The sequence below is a fragment of the Enhydra lutris genome, unplaced genomic scaffold (assembly GCF_002288905.1).
Source record: "Enhydra lutris kenyoni isolate GAN:26980312 unplaced genomic scaffold, ASM228890v2 scaffoldscaffold42, whole genome shotgun sequence".
NCBI classification, from domain to species: domain Eukaryota; kingdom Metazoa; phylum Chordata; class Mammalia; order Carnivora; family Mustelidae; genus Enhydra; species Enhydra lutris.
In genome coordinates, this window is record NW_019154126.1 from 16,548,370 (window position 1) to 16,572,349 (window position 23,980).

At 37.5% G+C, this 23,980-nt stretch overlaps 1 protein-coding gene across 13 annotated transcripts in view; it reads right to left on the minus strand.

Annotated features, from left to right (window-relative positions):
- LOC111155563 (par-3 family cell polarity regulator) overlaps nt 1-23,980 on the minus strand; it is a 687,032-nt gene that overhangs the window by 293,882 nt on the left and 369,170 nt on the right. The gene's annotated exons all lie outside the window — the stretch shown is intronic.

The window sequence follows — 23,980 nt, forward strand, 5'->3', positions numbered from 1 at the left end:
ACCGGGTAGTACGCTGGTCCTGCAAAAGGTGTGTGTGCAATAAATGAGACGGCGCCTAAAAAGAAATGAAATGGCCACTCAACAATATGCCTCATTTTATAACCTTGGTCACTGTCTTTTCATTAAGGAGTTCACAGTTAGGTTGGCTTTTCAGGATAATCTGAATAATGATAAACATGAATGACTGATATCAAAGGCCTTTTTAATCAAATTAGAATATTTAGAAAAGACTTGAAATCTCTAATCATAGTTGCTCAGAGGCTCAGTGTCTTCATCTTGGATCCTTTAGTGCCTGGTACCCAGCAGATATTCCATATATTTTGCTAATAAAAACAAAATCATCCCAAGAAATCTTTGGGGTAAGAAGTTTCCAAATACACATAAATAAAATTTATTTCATCTGTTTCTTGGAAGTTTATACATATAACTTATATAAACATGTAATTTGTTAGGTCCATCCCTTTCTACTATATAAATTTGGTAACAGTGATTTTCTATGTGAATTTATTAAACTGCAGAAAAGAAAAGTTTTAAAACTTTTAAGGAAAAAGTCTTCTTTAAAAAGAAAAAAAATTTTAAAGATTTTTATTTATTTATTTGACAGAGAGAAACAGTGAAAGCAGGAACCCAAGCAGGGGGAGTGGGAGAGGGAGAAGAGGGCTTCCCCCACTGAGCAGGGAGCTTGATGTAGGGCTTGATCCCAGGACCCCGGGATCATGACCTGAGCCAAAGGCAGATGCTTAACAACTGAGCCACCCAGGTGCCCCTAAGAAGAAAAATTTTGTATTTTTAATCATGTATTTGAGAGACTCGTAGCAGAAATTTATATACCATCAACAAAGACATCAATCAACAAAATGATAAGCAAAGGTCACAGGTTCAGCGCACTGTTAAAGCAGTATTTTAAATTCTTCAAGCAATATTAAGTCAACACAGAGCAACTGGTAACACCCAACTGACAATACCTCTGAGAATCCACCAAAATAAGAAGGTGAATGCACCAAGTTTTTCTATGAGTTGTAGATAGGTTCCATGTGTCTTCAATGGCGGTGCAGTGCATGAAGTGAAGGTACTTGAAGATTGATGATCCTATGATTTAAGAGGCTCTAATATGCACTTCTTAGTCATCTATCTCTTTTAAGCACAAGCACACAATACATTTCAAAGGTTAACCAGCATCTTGAACCTGCCTAAGAACCACACTTTAAATGTAAACAAGAACTCTTAAAATTATGCTTTCCCATTGGCAGTGGGGGTAGGGAGGAGAGCCACAGAGATTGTTTATAAATCAGATGGAAAACATAAAAATAATCTTTCAAGTTAAAAACATTTCATTTCAGGACTCATTAATAATTTAAGCACCACTGAAATGCCACCATGATGTACTACCAGCAAAACACCTAAGTTGTACTATGAAACAGCCACATAAATGAAATGCCCCAAACTACAGTGATAAAAGAGTAACTGATAATTTACACATTCATTGTTCCCACAGTGGCCATTATCAGGCCCCCAAGAGCATGTAGAATATTATTTCATGCAGCTGCATATGGTGTTCAGTTTAGATCGCAACATTCACTGCCCTGAGGCAGAGATGCAATTGCTGTGGGAACCACAACTGAAAATTTCCCACCTTTTGGATGGGTAAATATCGGCTCCTGTGTCACTTTACTTTGTTGTTTTGTACTTTTAAAAAGCTGTGACTGAACCTGGTTACTTTTAGCACAAGTTATATACTGAATTCCATTATAGACACAGAAAATGGAACTTGGCTTTTATTTATGTCAAATCAATAACAAAGGCCTAAAATACTAATTTAAACTACACACTATTAAAAACTTCCAGATGAGAAAATACACTTTTAAAAAAAAATATTTTATTTAATTATTTGACAGACAGAGACCACAAGTAGGCAGAGAGGCAGGCAGAGAGAGAGGGGTAAGCAGGCTCCCTCCCTGCTGAGCAGAGAACCCAATGTGGGGCTCGATCCCAGGACCCTAGAAACATGACCTGAGCCAAAGGCAGAAGCTTTAACCCACTGAGCCACCCAGACACCCTAGAAAACACACTTTTTTTTATCTTTTCCCTTCTCTTCATTTTATAGCATTTTATATGAGAGCTCGGGTTCAAGAATCAAATGGCCTTGGGTGTGAGTACCAACTCTACCATTTGCCAATTTTATATCCTTAGGCAAGTTATATACCCCTTCTTTTCTATCCCTTCTTTTGTAAAATACAAACAATAAAAACATCTTCTTAGGACTACTGAGAGGGATAAGGTAACCTGTAAAACAAGTATAACATGGTGCCTGACACATAGTAATTGCCCAGTAAATGTTAGCTGGTACTGAAAAGAGAAATACATGACATATGAAACATACTGCAAATAAACGATTTAAGGTAGTGTTACACCATTATATTTTAAGAGAATATATTCATCCTTTCATACTTTGTGCCTTACGAGACAACTTAATATTAAGCATATTACCTACCTACTAATATTAAGCATATTATCTACTCAATTAAATATAAAATCTACATTTTAGAAACCTTCAAAAAACCTGATATTTGTTGCGTTTTGCTATATACAAAGTACCTTCATTGTAAAATGTCTTTGAAATGAGAATACTCATTAAAAAGTGCAAACAACTAAATGCTGTATACAGTCAAATAAATGGCACGAGGAGGAAAACACTATGGGTTACTGGTCGAGGAAATTTTCAGAGGAAAAAGAAATGTCAAGAACTATGAAGAGGGATGCCTGGGTGGCTCAGTCTGTTAAGCATCTGCCCTTGGCTCAGGTTAGGATCAGAGACCTGAGATAGAGTCCAGTATCTGGCTCCTTGCTCCGTGGGGAGCCTGCTTTTCCCTCTGTCTGCAGCTCCCCTGCTTGTGCGCTCATGCGCTCGCTCGCTCTCTGACAAATAAATAAAATCTTTAAAAAAAAACTATGAAGAACCTACGATTTTATCCCGAACTTAGCCTGCATAGCTTCATGGATGCTAGAGGAAAAAAAACGAGACCCCTGGGTCAGAGACAAAGGACTGTTTATTACAGCAATAGCCAAAGTATCATCCTTGGCTATGCACATTTCTCCAGCTAAAATTCTTACAAAGTAAGGAACGCACCAGGAACGCTGGTGCACACAGAATAAATCTGAGCTGAGGGAACCCAAATACCTTACACAGGCAAAAGCGTGTCTGCCCACTGCTGTGGCAGGACACACTATATCTATCTTCCAAGGCTGTTTGCTGTACATACATCCTTGCAGGGATACTCCAAAACAAAGGCTTCCGCTCTCAAGACATAAAAAATGGAAGAGAACAATGGAGAATTCTCTCTCAACAACAGAGCTTAATCTAAGCACTGCCAAATGGTAGCATTTGTATGACTGCTAGCGAACGAAGACTAGGAGTATCAGTAACAAAATGCTCTATCATAACAATGCCTTTTAAAGTAACATTAAATTCTACTAGATAACAGAGTCATACCTTCTATATTAAACCAAATTTTTCAGCGGGGATTTCTATGTTCAACCAACCAACCAAAGAAAAATCAAGTATGAAAGCTGAAAAAAAAAAAATCTTTAGATATGCGAAGTCTTTACTTCCCACGGATCTTTTCATATTAAGCTATTCTTGGATGTGCTCCAGCAAAATCCAAGAAATTCAATAAAGCAATGGACAGAACCCAAGGAAAGTCCTAGAATAAGGTGTAAAGACAGCTCAGAGAAGCAGCAGCCAAGTCAGATTAGAACAACAGAACAGAGGAGTCTGGAAAGTCTATCTCCCTGAGTAAAAAAGAAATTAATAACTGGTCTGATATTTTTGAACATTTGGGAAATATTTTGACAGACCTGTTAGAGAATGTGGGGGGAAAGTTTCAGAAATACACAGATAAAACAGAATAGATTTTTAAAAGGTCAAAGCAATTGACTCTAGGTACAGCAAAGGAAAATGTGTAAGGGGAAAAAAAAATTAATCAGAGTTAATTAATTAATGACCTACCTGGTCATGCAGTGAGCCACAAACCGCCATCCAATGTCGCACTGGCTACTGATCTCACTTAGACTTCTGATGTGACAAGAGCGAGGAAATGGGAACATGGCAAGTAAAAGTGGCAGAAAAGAAAAAACCTTCATCTTCCACAGTGGCAAGTCAACAGATGTCAATAACCAGTAACCAGGAAAGAGCAACCTAACATTTTATTTAGAAACATGGAAGTAAGTACCAGAATAACTATATCCATAAATACTCCCTCTGGGGAGAGGGACTGGAACAGTCAGGAAGAGCAGAACAGAGTGCTCATTTTTTTTCATTAAAAGCCATCTAGTGGGCGCCTGGGTGGTTCAGTGGGTTAAGCCTCTGCCTTCAGCTCGGGTCATGATCTCAGGGTCCTGGGATCGAGGCCCGCATCGGGCTCTCTGCTCAGCAGGGAGCCTGCTTCCTCCTCTCTCTCTGCCTGCCTCTCTGCCTACTTGTGATCTCTGTCAAATAAATAAATAAAATCTTTAAAAAAAAAAAAAAAAGCCATCTAGTAGTATTTTTATTCTGACTACATATTTGAAATGCCCGAAGAACCTAAGGCTGGAAACCCAACCTGCCAGCAAGGCAGCATCCTTGGAAGAAGCAGGCTGTGTAACTGTCCCAGAGCAATTCCTGGGTGTCCCAGCTCAGGTGCAGGAAAGGACTCACGTCAGCAGGCTGCACTGCGAGGGCTCCTCTGGCTTCAAAGCCTCCCTCACGCCCCACAGAAGCAGGTGCCTCAAAACACCACAGGCAGAGGGGCTTGTCACATACTTCGTTTTTTGAGCTCATATGCAGTTTACTATTCAGAGGTCACTTGTACCATACAAATATAGTGGATGGAAGCTTTTTACCAGGTTTTCAGAAAAAGAGAGCCAAAAAATAACCAAAGCTTAAACTCTCATGCAGAAGAGGGGAAAGATTTTGTTAACCCTTTGTCTACCATATTATATGGATCTAAGTAAGTTTTTAAAAAGATGGAAGAATTCTAGTCAAAGGAGAAAAAAGAGTAAGAGAAAATGAGTATATGATAAGCTTGGGTGAGGACGATGAGTTTTAGATCAGGTTAAAAATGTGTATTAGACAAGTAGGGATAAAGACATATGAATTTATTTGTTCTTTGCTTCTAGGAAAAAGTAATCTTATTCTCTTCCATAATATGAATACTACCAAGGCTAACGCTCAACTTAAAAAGCACTTACAAAACCAAGGGATGACACATTCTGAAATCACATGCAATCACATGAATTGCTTAAGAAAACTAAATTTGGCTAAACTCCTAATTACCTTTATAATTTCGAAACTTACCTAGTTATATTTTTTCCTGCTTGAGTAATGAATATCTTCTCTATAGTCACAGATTTAAAAAAAAAAAATATATATATATATATATATATATATCCAAAAACATAAGTAGATATCATTGCAAAGAAGAAAAGGATCTGTAATTAGAACACTTAAAAACTGAATGCTGCCTCTATCAATCACTGTATGAAATAAGAGGACAAATCCGTAACTGGTTTGCTTATAAAAGCAAGGAAATGAAAAGCACACAGTCTGCTTTATAGGAATACAATAAAACTTTATCTAGAAACCAACCACCTGTACATCTATATTTAAACTCTAAGCTCCAAGGAATAAAATAGTGTGAAGTTATTACTTGAAAAAAATGCCTATAATGTTAAGAAATAATTTATCATTTTAAAAACATTTTATAAAAAATTAGTTTTGCCTCTTTAAAATTTCCTGCACACCTATCTTTGATCTTTATGTTTAGGAAACGCAAAAGGAAATGAAAGTTCTGATGGTATCTTGTTAAATTTACGATATTTTTCAAGCATTTTCATTATCCTTAACAATAAAATAATTTTAATGGTTCAATATATTGCTACAAAAATGTTTAAGTAAAAGTCTTTTTCACACTTTTTAGAGTACCTCCAAGACTTTCCAAACTTAATGAGAAACATGTTAACTACTAACGAGCTACACCATCTCCCCCCAAAAATATTTATTTGGATGTTCACAGCATGAATTAAATCACTTTTGGGGGGGATCACATTCGGAGAAAAATAATTCCAAGGGGAAGCTCTTTCCACATCCCCTAAGTATCACAAATAGGATTCCAGAAGGCTTTTGTGTTAATGTTGCCACAACTTGATTAATTGGCCAAATCACCAGGGAAAAGTAATTTCCCATCACATGTGGAAAACAATTGAAAACATCTAGGGGAGGAGGCCTTCTCAACTGAGAATGCTAAGTATATAGTGGCAACCTTCTAAACAAGTAAAATCAGGAAATGTGCAATATAATTTTACTCCATGGTCTTTATATTTCACTTGAGTAAAAACATTTATGAAAAAAACCTAATTCAAATCCTTGCAGGATAGACAATACTAGACAATAAGACCTCTTAAAAGTATTTTCTTGTACTGTATTGGGAAATTAATAACCGTTATACTTTTAAATGCAGTGCAGTTCATTATAACATGAATTGTACACCACAGAACCCAGAGCTCAACACCAAATAATTGGGGCTTATATTAGGAATGATTCAGTACTTGTGATGTTGAATATTAAATGTGAGCTTCATCCCCCCGCAACAGGATTCCAAACATTCCCAGCTCAAGCTAATACTGATCAAATGGAATGACAAACACAGTCTTTAACACAGCCCATGAAATTTTCATTTACCACAGAAATTAAACATTTCCGGTCTTGGAACATACACAACATGACTCCATACAACCCAAGGCAAGAGAAGAGTCTTTAGAAGGAGAACAGATGGTGCTGATTTATGAACGCTATCTCACTACAGAGAACAACAAAAAGTATGTATCTTTGCACCTGTTACATGCAGAGTGGAATCTCAAAATTAAGTTCCAAAATGTAAGTTGGTTCCTCATAATTATTAGAATTTCAGGGCATGGAGGAATCATACCAGAAGACATCTGGTCCAAGATCCAATCATATACTAGAATCTCTTCCTTCACTTACTTCTTCCCTTTTTTTCCTGTGCCCCCATGATACACAAAAGAAGCTTTATATATTAATCCTTACTAAGAACACTGAATTCAGTAACTAATCCTGCATCTCACCCGGCATCAGCCGCCTCACTCATATCCGTATTTATGCCAAACAGATGACCAAAGTATCTATCACCACTTTGAAAATACTGAAGCCATGCTTCACATGAGGTGTCCAGTCCCCCCACCACACACGAATGGCCAGGCAGCCTTATCAATTTGGTTTCATAGAGGCCTTGAGTATGAGAAGAACACCCAATTGTTTTCTTCTGAACATTCCTAATTTATGGATTTATGGATTGTTGAAATGTATGGATTTTGTCATCTGACCATTCTGCCTTTCTAATAACTTTCTAGACCTTATCGAGGTGACATTTTTTTTATTTTTTTTTTAAGATTTTATTTATTTATTTGACAGAGATCACAAGTAGGCAGAGAGGCAGGCAGAGAGAGTGGAAGGGAAGCAAGCTCCCTGCTGAGAGAGCACAGAGCCCGATGTGGGGCTCGATCCCAGGACTCTGGGATCATGAACTGAGCCAAAGGCAGTGGCTTAACCCACTAAGCCACCCAGGCGCCCCTCGAGGTGACATTTTAAAATGTTTTATTTTGGGGGTGAAGTAAATAATACCTGGGTAAGTAAAAAAGCCATCTTATTCAGTGGTGCATTAAAATACCATATGTTTAATAATATTTACACACAACTATTTTCAGTCAAAAAACATTTTCTCCTTGGCTTAAAAATGATTTCAAAATTAATATTTGATGGGAATTAAAATAATTTAAAAATAAACTTTCATTTAGATCAATAAACAAAAAATTGAAACAAGTATTTCTTGCTAGTGATCAGTGCAAATCACTTCTTAAAGAGGCAAGAGACCTGCAAATTTTATAATATATAACAAAAATAAAAATGATTAATTGCTAATATATATACTGAAGACCTACAATGTACCATTTAGTAGAGAATCTACTGCTTTTGTCTTCGATACAACCTCAGTTTAATCCTCAGCAAAACAATAGGATTTTATTTTAAAGATTTATTTTATTCTAGAGAGTACGTAGGTATGCAAGCAGGGGGAGGGGTAGCAGGAGAGAAAGAGAGAGAATCTCAAGCAAACTTGGTGCTAAGTGCAGAGCCCTACACGGGGCTTGACCCCATGACCCTGAGACCCAGGACCCTGACCTGAGGCAAAATCAAGAGTCAGACACTTAAGCAACTGAGCCACCCAGGTGCCCCCAAAACATATGGGATTTTTAATGAATTATGTGTGAAACTTTTTCCAAACGTAATTTAGCAACATAACCACATGACAAGTTCCCAGTGATCGATTCACAATGCGGTTTGGATAACAGAGGTGTGTTGCTGACACACAAAGTATTTGCCAATAAGGTTTACTAAACACTGTATGCGATAGTATGTCTAGAAATGTACTGGGCATGCCCAGATGTGCAGTGGTGCACTGAAGGACAGAGCTGGGCATGAGACCCACCTCAGCCATGTCCTTATTCATGTCACCACGCCCTACATTCCTAATCGGAAGAAAGGAAATAACCTGATCTGTCTGGGAAGCTATGACGGACTCAAGGATACCACTACATGCAAAGCGCCTTACATATAAAAGTAAAGTTTTTAGAGAAAAGAGAAAGAACCAATTTTACTAAACATCTAAAACACAATACCAACTGTCATTTAATCCTCACAACAAAGTAGGAATTCTCATCATGAGAAATTAAGCTTAGAAAAGATTTCACCATTCCCTGCAGTGGCTGAGCTGGGATTTTGAAAACAGCATCAAAAGGCCCATGGTCTTGAGTTCTGCCATGTTTTTTTCACTCCATTTTACTCAAGGAAGAGTGACCAAAGCTAGTAAGTAATGCATGTGATCCTAGCCAACTAGTTAGTGTCAGAGCCAGATGTGTGAAAAGAGAAAATATAATAAAATTTATGTTGGAGAAAAACTTAAATTCTGAACATATAATAAATGAACTTTCATATGGAGTTGAGACTTACTATTAAAATGGAGGCTATTTTAACTAATTAACTTAATTAATTAACTAATAGTAATAGTAATTAACTAATTACTATTAAATGTCATTTTAAGAGAAACACAGAAAGAATGAACATCAGGAAATTTTACTTGTGGTTATATTTGGGTGGCAAGATTACAAGTGATTTTTATTGTGTCTTTACAGAAATAAGTATTTTTATCATGAGCATAAAATCTTCTTACAATAAAGGCTATTTTTATTAATTTTTTAAAACCTTACCATACTTTTATAAACTATTTTTATTACATAGTATCACTGTATTATAATTTCTCTGAAAAGTGACTTTGCAAAGAATCAAGGGCTTAAAAATCAAACAGAACATTATAAAAAGGTACAAACATGGGATTATTCATTGATATATATCATATTTAATCAGTCTTAAAAACCAAGCAGAGATTTTTAAAAACCATTTTTGGGGTGTAGCATTCCAAATGGGAGAAAAGATTAAGATGAGAAAAAGACTTCCTAACATGCCATATAAAATAAATTAAATAATTAGGAGAAATTTCAATTAAACAGAATCAAAGAAAGAATGGAGATTAGTGAGGAAGAGTCACAGTAAAGCAAGTTCATCACTGGGTCCTGTGGTCCACAAACACCTAAGAGGACTTTCCATAGGGACCAACATATATATTTTTTATCCTGCTTTCCTAGATGATAAACACGTATTTCACCATTAATAATTTTGAAGGGCTTACTAAGAAAACATAACAGTCCCCAAAGTTTTATATTATTTTAAATTGCTAGTAAGCAAGTAAAGAGTAACACATGGGTCCTGTAACAAAATCCATACGTAAACATGCATTAGAATGTGTACTGGTTTATTACTTCCCGATGCAATATTACAATTTCACAAATGAAATGTAGTCATTAACTTACTTGAAACCAATAAATAGCTTGGATAAAGTAAGTAGCTTAAAAAAAGTGGTTTCACTCAATTTTCTAGTTGAATTCAATGAAGCAAAAACTAGTCAGTAGATTTCCTGGGGATCGAGAGAATGTATTCTCTTAAACAAAATGAAACTGCTTATATGTTTGACACAAAGTACATAGCAATAACGATAAGTCTGAATGCGCAATTTTAGATTGTGGTTCAACAATTTATAATAACATTAGAGATTAACATTAATAAAACTAATTAGCTATGCATTACTGCACTGTCTCTAATACCCAGAATGTGATTAAAATGCCAAACAAAAATTAAGATATTAAAGAAATACACTCATCTAAAGTTTTAGACATGTGTTATATTTGGTATAGCACTTTAGTCGGGTGGTTACAAACATGGATTCTGCATGATCCTGACAAATTATGTAACTTCTCTGTGCCTCAGTTACTCACAGGCTGGGAAGAGTACTGTCTACTGAATTCCTATGAGAATCACAGGAGTTCATTAATGCCAATTACCTGGAACACTGCCTCATGATGATTAAGTACTAACACTTCCCTGTACATAAGTAAAACTAAATCTTGATTTATAAAATATCATTTGATTTTGAAAATAAGTCTGTCTTCTATCCTATACAAAAGTTTGGTTGTAATGATTGAAGTACGTCATGTGCTCCAAGAAAACAATGCACTGATCGAGATGAGTCCCAGCTTTTCCACCTTACAATTGGGATTTCTTTCTAGTGTTTTGAAATCTTACACGTGTTCTTTGCTTACATAGGAATAGCAATAAAATATGAATGATTCACCTGAAGTATTTTATTTCAAATTGTACAGAAAACATTTTCAAAAGATTTCATTTCCATCAAGTCACTCATCACAGGATACTTTTCAACTCCAATCATCACAGGTTTCTAAATAAAAACATTTCAATATTTAGGATTATGTTCTTTGAAAGCAGTCTAAAACAGAATGCTTCAAATGACATGATCATTTTAAAGAGCTTAGTGCTCACTTATTTTCTGAAAAGACCAAATCAATAGATATTTCTACCAGACTGATATTAAACTGTCCATTTCACAACTTTTATGGTTTGCACTGGAAGACAATTCTCCTTCAGACTCTGGCGTATCTGCAACTCTTGAGAATACAGGTAGTATCTCCCTCCCAAGAGCGGTACCATAACTTCTATAACATAACCCACACAGCATGAAGACCTTATATCTGGGCCATTGGTGACATTTGCACGGGTTTGGGGATAAGAGAAACTGAACCAAATACACTGATGCTCACGCTGCTGGCTCTGTTAACAGTAATAAAATCTTTCATCTCTGATCCAGGACTCTCATCCTCCATCACCGTCCATGCAACTGTAGCAGGCTAACTAGGTAGCTTGTAAACAGGAAAATTTTATCCCTTCTCGATTCCTGACTGGCTACTCTGACAGACAGATACAACAGACAGACAGATACAATACACACACACACGCACGCACGCGCGCGCGCCCCTTAGTTAATCTGACCAACAAGAAGCCCTGCTGTCATTCTAGTTTGAATTCAGTATTACTAAGGAGACTGAATATATCACTGTTATCACTCACATAGGCTCTCTGTAGATTTGCTATTCATTTCAATCATTTATTTATCAGGAGCTTATCTCTTCCAAGAATTTTAACAAAATCTTTACAGACTAGTAATATTACTTCTTTAGATGTCATCTAGATGACCGACTTACGGTCCGTGTTCACTTCATGTGAAATGAAGGTGGTGATACAAAGGAACAGTACTTTTCTTTTTTTTTTTTTTTTTTAAAGATTTTATTTATTTGACAGACAGAGATCACAAGTAGGCAGAGAGGCAGGCAGAGAGAGAGGAGGAAGCAGGCTCCCCGCTGAGCAGAGAGCCCGATGCGGGGCTCAATCCCAGGACCCTGGGATCATGACCTGAGCCGAAAGCAGAGGCTTTAACCCACTGAGCCACCCAGGCGCCCCGGAACAGTACTTTTCAACAGCAATTTTCTCCTCTCACTGCTTTCCCTCTGCCTTTCATAAGGACCCATACTTCACTTCCCATCACCTTTCCTCTCACCCATGTCCCAAAAGATATCAACCCTCTGCTTTAAGGTGTAGCCTTCAGAAATATTTCCAACCAAAAAACGGTCTAGAGGAAAAGATCTGTTTAGGAGCAGTGACTGCCTAGGATGTCCATTTCAACACATTCACTTATTACTAAAATTTCTTGAATCAGAGAAATGAATTAAATGCTGGGAGATCATTTCATTAGATTTAATAACCATATCATTTGCTTTTGATTACACAATTTGATCCAATTATGTCAGTACTTTTGGTTTCCTCAGGTTGTTCCCTTGGGATATAATTAAATCTGCAATTCATGATTTGCAAATGGACTAAAAAACTTCAGCTCATTTTATATGAAAGACGGCCTTATCAATATTTACCAGAAAGCGATGCCTTCAGAAAAAAGAGCCTCATTACAATTTTTAGTATAAAATGATGGAATAAATGATATGTAGGACAAGTAAAAAAAATAAAACACAACCGACACTACTTTCAGTTACAAAAATAAAAGGTTTGAAATATTTATTTAGGTCACACTCAGGGATAGAAACTGTTTTATGTTTTACTCTTGGAACATTCTGGTAAAAGAGGATCAAGTTGTCCACTGACCTGTGCTCCAAATGATAGAGCAGGTTGATCTGGGCTACTCGCAATAGGAATGTTCCCTCTGAAAAAAGTTCACCAGTTTCCGTTAGTAGGAAACAGACTTTGTAACTAACAACAGATAAATTTTAAAACATTCGACAGTAAGTGTCTTTCTAAAAGCCACAACACCTATCCATTTAATACCAGGACTCTAGAGCGCAGACATGTGTATGCCCCTGAACAATGTGCAGCAGCTTCAGACAAAGACGAAGAACAGGGAAGTACATTCAGAAGCCTTTCACACTTTTCCTGTAAAGTCAGCTCAGCCTTTGTTATTCAGATTAGCTTTTCAAGGGCCCGAGCTACCTTTCTTCCCCCGTATTTGAGAAATCTTTTGAATACCAAATACTATTTCCTATTTAAAACCCTGAATCTGTCAATAGGCAATTTCTAAAATAAGTCTCATGGCTCTTCCATCCTGATTCTTCCTTCTCTCTGCAATCCCTGGCTGCCTGATTCCAGGATCTGTACCAGCAGGCTCCATTTCTCTAGCTCTGGCCACGTCTTGGCCTTAAAATGTGAAACCCACTCCTCATCTGGCCACACCCCTTTGTCTCTGTTCTCCATCACTGTGAAAATCACCTTTACATATGAGAATTCTTTGTAAAAACCGAATTACAGGGGACTGGCGGGGGCGGGGGGTGGCTATAAGTATCCTTTAGGGTAGGCCATCAGATATTAATATAATTTCATCTTTTTTTTTTTTTTAAGATTTTACTTTTTTGACAGAGATCACAAGTAGGCAGAGAGAGAAGGGGGGGAAGCAGGCTCCCCGCAGAGCAGAGAGCCCGATTCGGGGCTGGATCCGACGTCCCTGAGATCATAACCTGAGCCAAAAGCAGAGAGTTAACCCACTGAGCCACCCAGGCACCCCTCATCTTCTTAAAAGAATCATTAAACCATGAGAAAATTTATGTACTACTGTTGCCAAGGTCAAAGCAGTTGAGTCACACGTATTGGACTAGGTCAAAGAGACATGCACTTACAGACCTCCTTTCTTCTGCCAGTTTAAAGAAATACCACCAAGATCCAAATCATATTTTTAAAATAGGAGCACATATACTGTACTCCACAAGCCTAAGGAGAGGCTTGCCATGGTGCAGGTGTCTTCCCAATGCACTTAAAATTCTATGGCACCCCAAACACCCCAAAGAACACCCAGCCCTGCCTGGCTACTCCAATGGGACTGGAAAGTTTAAAAGGGTCAGTTTTAAATCACAACCTCAGACAAAATCCCGAGGTTTCTAGCAAAGCAATGCCACTACAAAAGCATAGGGAAATTGTAACCCGACCCAGCACCCTTCTGGTAAACCTTCCAGGGGCTCATGAAGAGAGGGGTGGGTAGGCTGGTAAAAGCAGTAGACTCACACATGTGGAAATCCACTTGGGATAAGCAGAAGTTTGACCACTCAGGTTAAAGACAAAAATGAATGCAATGAAGGACTGCCAAAGCAGTGACTTGGAGGGGCAGCCAAAAGCTTCCAGCAGTTGGTGTGAAGATGTGATAAAACCAGGAGTGCACTGATCCATGTCTAATAAATGGCTCTCAAAGGGGGGAAAAAAAAGTCCTAATTTGTAGCGCTTGCCAACACCCTGCAGCGGACTCCAAGCAACTGACATAGTGTCATCATGGCACGGGGCTGGGAAGACACCCACACCATCAAAGGAGACAACTCCGGGAGTTGTCTACCAAAGTAGCTGTGAGTACGACTAGAAAGAAAGGAGAGTTCTCAGAAGATTAATAAAGAAAATCAATAATATAAAATATCAGCGCTCCTTCTGACACTTAATCATACTTGGCCAGATTATTGTTTCATTTCGTTTTACATCCCAACAGAGATATTTAATATCAGATGTTTAGATCTTATTTGAATCAACAAATGAATTACTATCAACCAATGAATTTATATCAACAAACCACTCTAACAGCAAAAGAACCATTCTTATCTAAAATCAAAGAGGACCTGCATAAAAGGCCAGTGATTAGGGGATTAGACACTGTAGAGCCTCTGGTCACCTCTGTGGCACCTTGATGAGACTAAAGAAAGGGGTCCCCTTGGAAGGTTCGTGAAGCTGGGGTACAGAGCACAGGCTGCATTTTACCCCAACTATTCCCTTCAGCAAGGCACCTACGTAAATGCCAGGGCCCCGAGTGTAACATTCATTTTTGGTGTTTAATAATTACACCCATTAAGTGCATATATTCAGAACAAAGCCTTTTAAATTATGGATATTTTAGTTAAACCCTGAAAAATACGTTATAAACCCCGAGTAATTACCTCACAGGAGGAAGATGGGTAGAAAGAGAGAAAACATTTATGGAGAGTGGTAATAACATTAAACACCTTCATGAATGTGCCAGGGACCACACACAGGTGCTGTTCCTGTTCTACAACTCGAATTGCAGCTCAGATAGGTTAAGTAACCCACCCTCTGTCACACAGCTACCAACCCACTCCATCAAGGGTGTGCATATAAATTCATCACAGTCGAGGGAGAGCATCTTGAGAGCAGGGCAGGTGACCTGTAAATACACACACACACACACGCACAATTACCGGCACCATCACAAGGTGTACATGCAAGATGGAGTTTGCCTGGTGAAGCTCTCACCCCAGGGAAGGAGGAGGACACCCACAATCGCCCAGCTCTGGTCAGTTCACAAGGATCTATGCTCTGAGCACACAGAGGTGGAGCAGATGCACCACTGAGAGAGGCCCAGGAGATCAGGGCCATTCCCGTGCCTCTTGACACAGTCACATGGAGGGCTGCCAAAGAAGCTGCAAAGAACTTCACGAATGATGAGCAGTGAGAGCTTCCTGGACAAAATGAGGCCAGGTCAGAAGGAGGCAGCCTGTGCAGATGACAAGTTCTTCCAGGGAACAAACTCAGCAGGTCGTTCAAGTATGAATCTACAGGGGTGCCTGGATGGCTCAGGGCATTAGCCTCTGCCTTCGGCTCAGGTCATGATCTCAGGGTCCTGGGATCGAGCCCCACAACAGGCTCTCTGCTCTGCAGGGAGCCTGCTTCCCCCTCTCTGCCTACTTGTGATCTCTTTCCCTCTCTGTCAAATAAATAAATAAAATCTTAAAAAAAAAAAAAAGTATGAATCTACAGTAGGTTTTCCTCAGGCGTCTTTGTGTTCTTAACATCTAACTCCATTCCAGATTCCAGGATTCTAAGTGTGAATCTTGGCTCTCCTGGAAGGCACTAGATTACTAACAGTAACAACTTAGAGCAACATGAATTTGAAAACACAGCCAGAACCCACCAGGTATTAAAATCAACATCCACATGTCAGAGACAGAATGTGGGAGACTATAAACACAGAGAAGCAGCTGCACATGAAATTGCTCTGAGTTCTGTGACCTTCTATTTCTTAAACAGAGATCATAATTGGGGCTGTGAACTATTTTTTACTTCATTAGCTGAGATGACCACATTCAGGTAACAGTAAATTCACTTTGCCATTTTAAAGAAAATGTTAAGAACCTAGATTATATATTAAAAAAATGGTTTTTTTTTTTTGGAAAATTTCAATCCTACAGAAAACTGATAAATATATTCAACCCAATGTACCTTACATCTAAATTCACTAATTACTAATATTTATCTTCTCTCTCATATAGGTTTCATTTTTGAACTATTAAGTTGCCATAGATATTCTTAAAGGTGACTTGAAAATAATGAATTACTTTCAAAAACAGAAAACAGAATACAGCTGTCTTTTTTTTTTTTTTTTTTTAATTTGGAAAAATTTTGTAAGGAATGGATAGGAGCGTATGTCTTAATGGTTTTCAATTACCAACTGCATTTATTTTGTTTAGCTTTTCTGATGTTTTACAAAAGAAAAACAAACAGGGGGGCACTTGGGTAGCTCAGTGGGTTAAGCCTCTGCCTTCGGCTCGGGTCATGATCTCAGGGTCCTGGGATAGAGCCCCACATCGGGCTCTCTGCTCAGCGAGAAGCCTGCTTCCCCCTCTTTCTCCGCCTGCCTCTCTGCCTACTTGTGATCATCTCTCTCTCTGTGTGTGTCAAATAAATAAATGGAATCTTCAGGGGGAAAAAAAAGGAGAGAAATTTAAACTTCAAAAGACTAGAAATTGAGGACTGGAGATTCCACAGGTACTTTTCAGTATAGTACAAATAAAATATCCTTGGTTTAATAGATTACAATGTGATTTTAGAGAAGTTTCCACATGGAGAAATGAACAGGAACCAACCTAGAAAGGATAAGATTTGGATTTCAGAGTAGGTGAAAAAGTAGCGAGGCAAGCCTAAAAATAATTTTTTTTTTTTAAAGATTTTCTTTATTTAAGAGAGAGAGCGCACAGGTAGGGTGAAGGGCAGAGGGAGAAGCAGACTCCCTACTGAGCAGAAAGCCCAATGTGGGCCTTGATCCCGGGATTCTAGGATCATGACCTGAGCTGAAGGCAGATGCTTAATGGACTGAGCCACACAGGTACCCCCAAAAACAAATTTTAAAGAATACATAACTTTTGTTTACTAAAAGCATACCTTACTAAAGTTTTTCTTAAGTCTATAAACATAAATCTATTTCATAATTGTACATTTTTCAAATATTTGGACATACTGATTCTAAAAAGAATATTTGTTCTATGTGCTAGATGACTAGATAATGAACTTTGAGATTTACCAAGTAAATTTTTGGAGTTTATCAGGAAACTCTTCAAGACAGTAAAATACCATGACGGTGCTTATTCTGAACATTATCCATATTCCTAATGGGCATGTGAAATAACAGTTATTCTACCAGACTTAATCTTCTGTTTTATAAATTGGAGCAAACAAACTAAAGGTTCATTTAATATCTATCATTACTATTCCTCAGAAAACTACTACTTTGCTTTAGAAATCTTTAATTTGCTAGTCTTTATTGAGTTTCCACCTTCAAATCATGCCACTTGACACAAAGACATTTATCTGGTCATGTCCCATTTTCTGAAAGCAAGTGACTCCAAGCTTGCCCCAAGACTGCACTCAACTTTTTAATAAAAGAGACTACACATTTATAAAAATGAATATAAAAATATATTAATTTTAAATATTAAACTATTAATTTTAAATTAATCAAGTAAACTTTAAAGAAGATGTTGGATGTTGAGGAATGAATGGGAGAGAAGTAATTCAAGAGAACATTATTTAAAGCAAAGGAAATCAACCCACCTCAATTTTGGAGTGTATGTCTTTCTCTGGCAATTTTTTTTAATGTTATAAACCGTATGTCCCCATCATTAAGTCATCTAATAAAGGATTAAACTAGTGCTAAAGTATACAGAATAAAATATAGAAATCCCATTTCACCCCTATAATTCTATTCCAAGTTGCTCCCTTAGAATTAATAATGGTTGCAATTTGGAAGAAAAAAATTCCTTCAATTTCCTTTTTATATACATAATAGGTCCATATACTCAGGTATAATCTTTATATGATATGAAACATTACATATACTCAGTGAAACTTATTCTCTTCACTTAACAGCATGTCTCAGAAATCTTCCAATAGTACCTCAATTATTTCAATGGCTGTAGAGTATTCTATAGTACAAATATAAAATAATTAATATAGCCACTGCTCCATTAATGGGCGACAATAACTTGTCTCCGTATTTTACTACTGTAACAATAACATACTTATCCATGTGCAAACATTGCTGTGGGTAATATTCCCATTAGCAAAATTTTGAAATCAAAGGCAAATATTGCCAAATCCACTTTCAGAAAGGCTTCATCAATTACATTTCAATCTGTAGTACATGAGCGCAGCTACGGGGCCACATCATTGCAAATACCTGATATGAAAAATATTTTTTTTAAGATGTATTCATTTTTTTGAGAGAGAGAGAGCACACACAGTGGACAGGGAAGAGGAAGAAGGAGAAGCAGATACTGTGCTGTATGCAAAGCAAGACAACAGGCACTGTCTCATGACCCGGAGATCACCACCTGAGCCAAAACCAAGAGTCAGATGCATAACCGAGGGCACCATTCAGGCGCCCTGATATGACAAATATTTTTAATATTTGCTAAACGATAGCCAAAAAAAAATTAGTATCTTAATTTGCATTCCCATGATCCCTAGTGAAGGCGAGCATCTATTCATAAGAAGACAACTTTTACATTTTCTTGGAAAATGAAAAAAAAATTTAATAAAAAGGCTTAATTAAGCCAATACACTAAAGTGAAGAGGAATTTTTATTCTTACCCATTTTATTAAATGACGTACTCTGATCAACAGAAAAGTTTTAACAACCAGGTCACATGTGCAAGACAGATGGGCAAAACAAGAGTGTGTGATTGTCAAGAGAATGAAGCTGATGACCGATGGCTGGTGGTCATGAGCCCAGGACTCAGTGGGCCTGAGCTCTAGGACGCATCTGCATATAGTCCCGTTAGCTGTTATACAGCATCACGGCCATTTACACGACTGAGAACATGACTCTTCTCTTTGTCCAGGAGATGGTCAGTGCCTACCAGCATTCATAACATATTGTACATGTACAATAGTTCTTGTGGAATTGAATCAAGACACATCACATGTGCACATTCACAGAAAGAAGATACTAGATGACAACCGGTCATTTAAAATGTGTACTTACAGCATTTCATGTGGTATTAACTCCCACCAATAGGCCTGCTGGCTCAAATGGTGACGCGCAAAGATATACACAATGTTAGAACAAGGTTATCTTTGGACACAAATTTTGTTACTCTTCAATCTATAATTTTAAAATACAAAACACAATTGATCGTTTCAAAGTGATCCCAAGGTGAAGTTTAAACTGAACTAGTACATACTAGTTCTCTATATTATTGATTTGTATGAATCATATACAGCTGAAAACCTGGTGTCCATCTTTTTTCTTTTTTTGTTCCAGATGAGATAGAGCAGACAGAGAGCATTGTATTAGTTTCAGGAGCACAAGAAAATAATTCAGTATTTATATATATTGTGCAATGATCAGCACAGTAAGTCTAGTTAAGCTCCATCATAACACATAGTTACAGATATTTTTTTTCTTCTGAGAACTTTTAAGAACTACTTTTACCAACTTTCAAATACACAATATAGTATTATTAACTATATTCACGATGCCGTACACTGCATCCCCAGGTTTATTTGTTTTTATAACTGGAAACATGTACCTTTTGACTACCTTCACCTATTTTGCCCAGCCCCCAATCCCCCTGCCTCTGGACCATCACTCTGTTCTTTTTATCTAGCAGTCTGGTTTTTGTTTTTCTTTTAGACTCCTCATATAGCTGTGATCATATGATATTTGTCTTTCTGGGCTGGACTTGTTTCACTTGCATAATGCCCTCAAGGTCCATCCATGTTGCCACAAATAGAAAAATGTCCTTATTTTTTATGGCTGAACAATATTCCATTGTGCACACACATGCACACACACATATACTCACATCTTGTTCATCCATCACCCAGTGATGGACACTTAGGCTGCGTCCACATCTTGGCTACAGTAAATAATGCTACAATGAATATGGGAAATACAGATTATCTTTCTCAAATTACTGTTTTCATTTCCGTGGTGTTTACGAGCATATGAATCACTAACTCATTGGGGTAGACGTTGGGTGCAGTCTGATAAACTGAGAACGTGATAAAAGCAATGAACCCTTTCCCCAGGAATAAGCTCATCAAACAAGGTATTTTCCTTACGAATTCGGGGAGTTCTCATCCATCTAACCACTTTATATATCAATTCAACAACTGAATGCCTATGATGTGCCAGGTACTGTCCTAGGCCTTTGAGACATGAGTGAATAAAACAGACAGTATTTCTTTCTTCCTGGAATTTATATTTTAATAGGCAGGACAAAAAGATATACAAAAAATGTAATAAATAAGTAACTTATATGAATGTGAGAGAGTGTTATTAAATACGGAGTAAGGTAAGGGGGAGCTGGGAATGGAGAAGGTGGGAAATGCGGATGCAGCAGTTAAAGTCAAAGCTGTACACACAGGTGAGGAGACAGCCTACTGAGGGGAGTGGAATCCAGCAAGGATCCACAGGACCAGGGACAGTTAAGGAGGGAGTGTCTGGGGAAAGAACATTCCAGGCAGAGGACCAAAGCAAAGACCCTAACAGAGCACCGGCATTCAAGGAACACACATCACAGACTTCCCAAAACACCTCCAGGGACACACCCTACCTTCTCCCAACCCTGGAGTGTCAGTTTCTGGAGAATCTGTCGTTGCCTATGTAGTTATGGTACACTAGACAATGGCATGGGTTTTAGAGCCAGAGAAACCTACATTTGGATGCAAATTGTTGTACTTGTTTTATAACCCTTAGCAAGTTATAGGACTTTTAAGACCCAAGAGTCTCATCTAGAAAATGGGGATAATAATGTGAAACTCTGTCTCATAGGTTCTGCATAAGGACAGTGCATATGAAGAGCTCAGCACTAGGGATCTAACGCACAGCATAGTGATCAGAGTCAACAGCACTGTACTCCAAACTTCCAAGTTGCCAAGAAATTAGACTGAATTGTTCCCACCACAAAAAAGAAATGAATTATGTGACATCAGAGAGTTATTATAATTAATACCATGGTGGTGATCACACTGAAATATATAAATGCATCATATTAATACTTTGTACTTCCTAAAATTGTTATATGTCAATTATATCTCAATAAAAATAAATAAAATAAACAAGCTCCTACTTAAAAAAAATTAAACAGAGTAAAATTCAAGATACTGTAGATCTTGTAATTACTCTTAACAAAAAATTATCCTATCATAACACACATACACACACTTTCTCTCTCTCTCGGGGTTTTAAAAAAAAAGCCAACCCATGTTTTTATTATTAAAATTGTTTCTATGAGAACTTAAGTATTAAGAAGTTAAACTATGTAAGAATTACTAAGGTTTTCCATACCACCTTAAAAATCACAAGGATTTTTTTTAATTCAAAGAATCATTATAGGGCAAATATTAATGACCTGGTAAATTTATAATCACATGGGAAATTAAAAAGTAACTACAAAACTGGTCCAATTTTTATCTTCTTATTTACAGGAAGTCCTTAAGCAATATTAGTCTAGCAAAAAGCAGCTCAACACAGACTGAAGATTAACTTTTAAATTCTCCTTTATTTTGAAGCTCATATATTTCTATATTTTCAAATGTTATATAAGATCTAATGCTTTACACATTAATGTGTTATATAATAGTAAAAACAGTAACAGATGAGAAAAGTGAAAATTTGATGATAAATAGTTCTATCATCCCATTACATCAAGCAATCCATGTGCAAGGTAAAAAATAAAGTCGTGACTCATGTCATAAAAGTTCTTAGCAAGAACAGGGATTTTAATAATCAGAATCCCTTGGGAAAAGAATCATGCCCAATGCTATTTAATATATTTACAGCATATCTGTTGGAAGAAATAGACACAAGATATATTCCAGTAACACAAAACCTAGTCAGTAGAAACCAGAAGGGTCTTTGAAAGACTCCAGAAGGAATTAATCAAATATGAAACATGATGAAATTGGGCTTATTAAGGCAAGGTAATCCAGGTTCTCTTTAACTCTACATTTTGAGCAAACAGCCCTATCAAAGGAGCAATGGCTTCTTCCCATTAGCAGGAAACTAGGCAACAACCCCTCCTATCATTTAAAAACTGAACAAAACAAAACACATCCTTCCCATTTCTCTTAGCATTCCATGTTTTATACCTCCTATTTATTCCTCAACCTCCTAAAAATCTGGTGCATGACCCTTCATTCTCCAAAAATTATCACATGCCACTTTTAAGGTCTTAGTCATAGGAAACCACATCTTGATTATTACCAAGACCAACTGACCCTACCTCCTAGTATCTATCAGATTTATTCTTTCTTCCTCTACTGCAAAAGTCTGGGTTTAGGATGTTCTTTCTTATTGTCCTAATGGGGCTCTCTCTTCCCAAATCAGTGGCTTCAATGGTTAAAGAAACCTGTTTTCTAAATCAGTGTAACAGAATCAACCCCTTTTCTTCATGACCAATATTGTCTTCTCCGATTACATATTTGGATACTTTCACAACCTGGACTCAAGTTCTGCTATCCAACTGTCTACAAAGGAACACCAAACCCTTAACACAATTACTCACCAACAAAAATCACTTCGATTTTCATGTTTCTGTAACCTTGTTCTGCAAGGTTCCCACTATACACCTTCAGTACCCAAAGTGAATACCATTTATCCAAAGCAGTACCAGTGATTTGGAGCAGAGTCCCTGAATACCTGCCCAAATGTCACATCCACCTGAAATGTTCACATAACGCCTTTCACCCATCCTCTGTGACCTCATCACAGGCACGATGATTCTAGTCCTCTTTGACCTCTGAGATTTTAAGTTATCTGACAGCAGGGGTGGATTATGAGTAGATTATTTTAGTCCATACCAAGCACTGATGCCTATACTCAATACTACAGAGATATTTAACTAAACAAAAACAAAAGGGAAAATTTAGTATTATATTTTCAAATGTAGAATAGGCTGGTTTTGAAACCAAAATTTAATGGTAAATATTCATGTTGCTCAAATGAATGCTCTTCTTTGCAAATGTACCTGACTCACAATATTAAGAATGTAGGAGGCTGGAATTAAGTTCTAGCTATAAGACTAGTCACACCATGAAGGGGAAGAAAATGAGAGTGGTCCAAGCCATAGAGGCTAGGAAGGGGCAGTGGGTAAGAGTTGGCAGTTGTATGGCATAGGAAGAAAGAAACAGTCAAACACCCCCTCCTGGCATGTGGAAAAGGGAGAGCTGGATAAGGAGCTGGAATATACTGTAGCAACCAGAGCTAACTAGGAGAGAGAGGACAGGCAGACCAGCGTCCTGCAAGGTGGGCAACTGTCAAAAACATGGCTTTAGGCAATAAACCCATCCCCTAGCCCACCTCCATGGCTGCCCCAAGCTTCAACAGAGGAAGCCTTATTAAAGAACCTCTCCCAGCTTCCTTGACCCCGGTTACTATGAAATTTTTAAGTCAGTGTGACTTACAGGATTGTTGTTATGAATTGGCCTAGTAAGATGAGGGACAATACAAAGAGCCCAAAGTCACCAACTCTCCTTGTCTACTCACAAATACATGTGATTGTTTTATTGTCAAAAATACCTCAAATTCTATAAGTTGCTTTTATTTCTAACAGTTTAGTTTGGAAGTGAAAGACAGAAATGCACAAATTATTTAAAATAAAGATGAAAGTGCGGTGGTCCTTCACTGTTTGG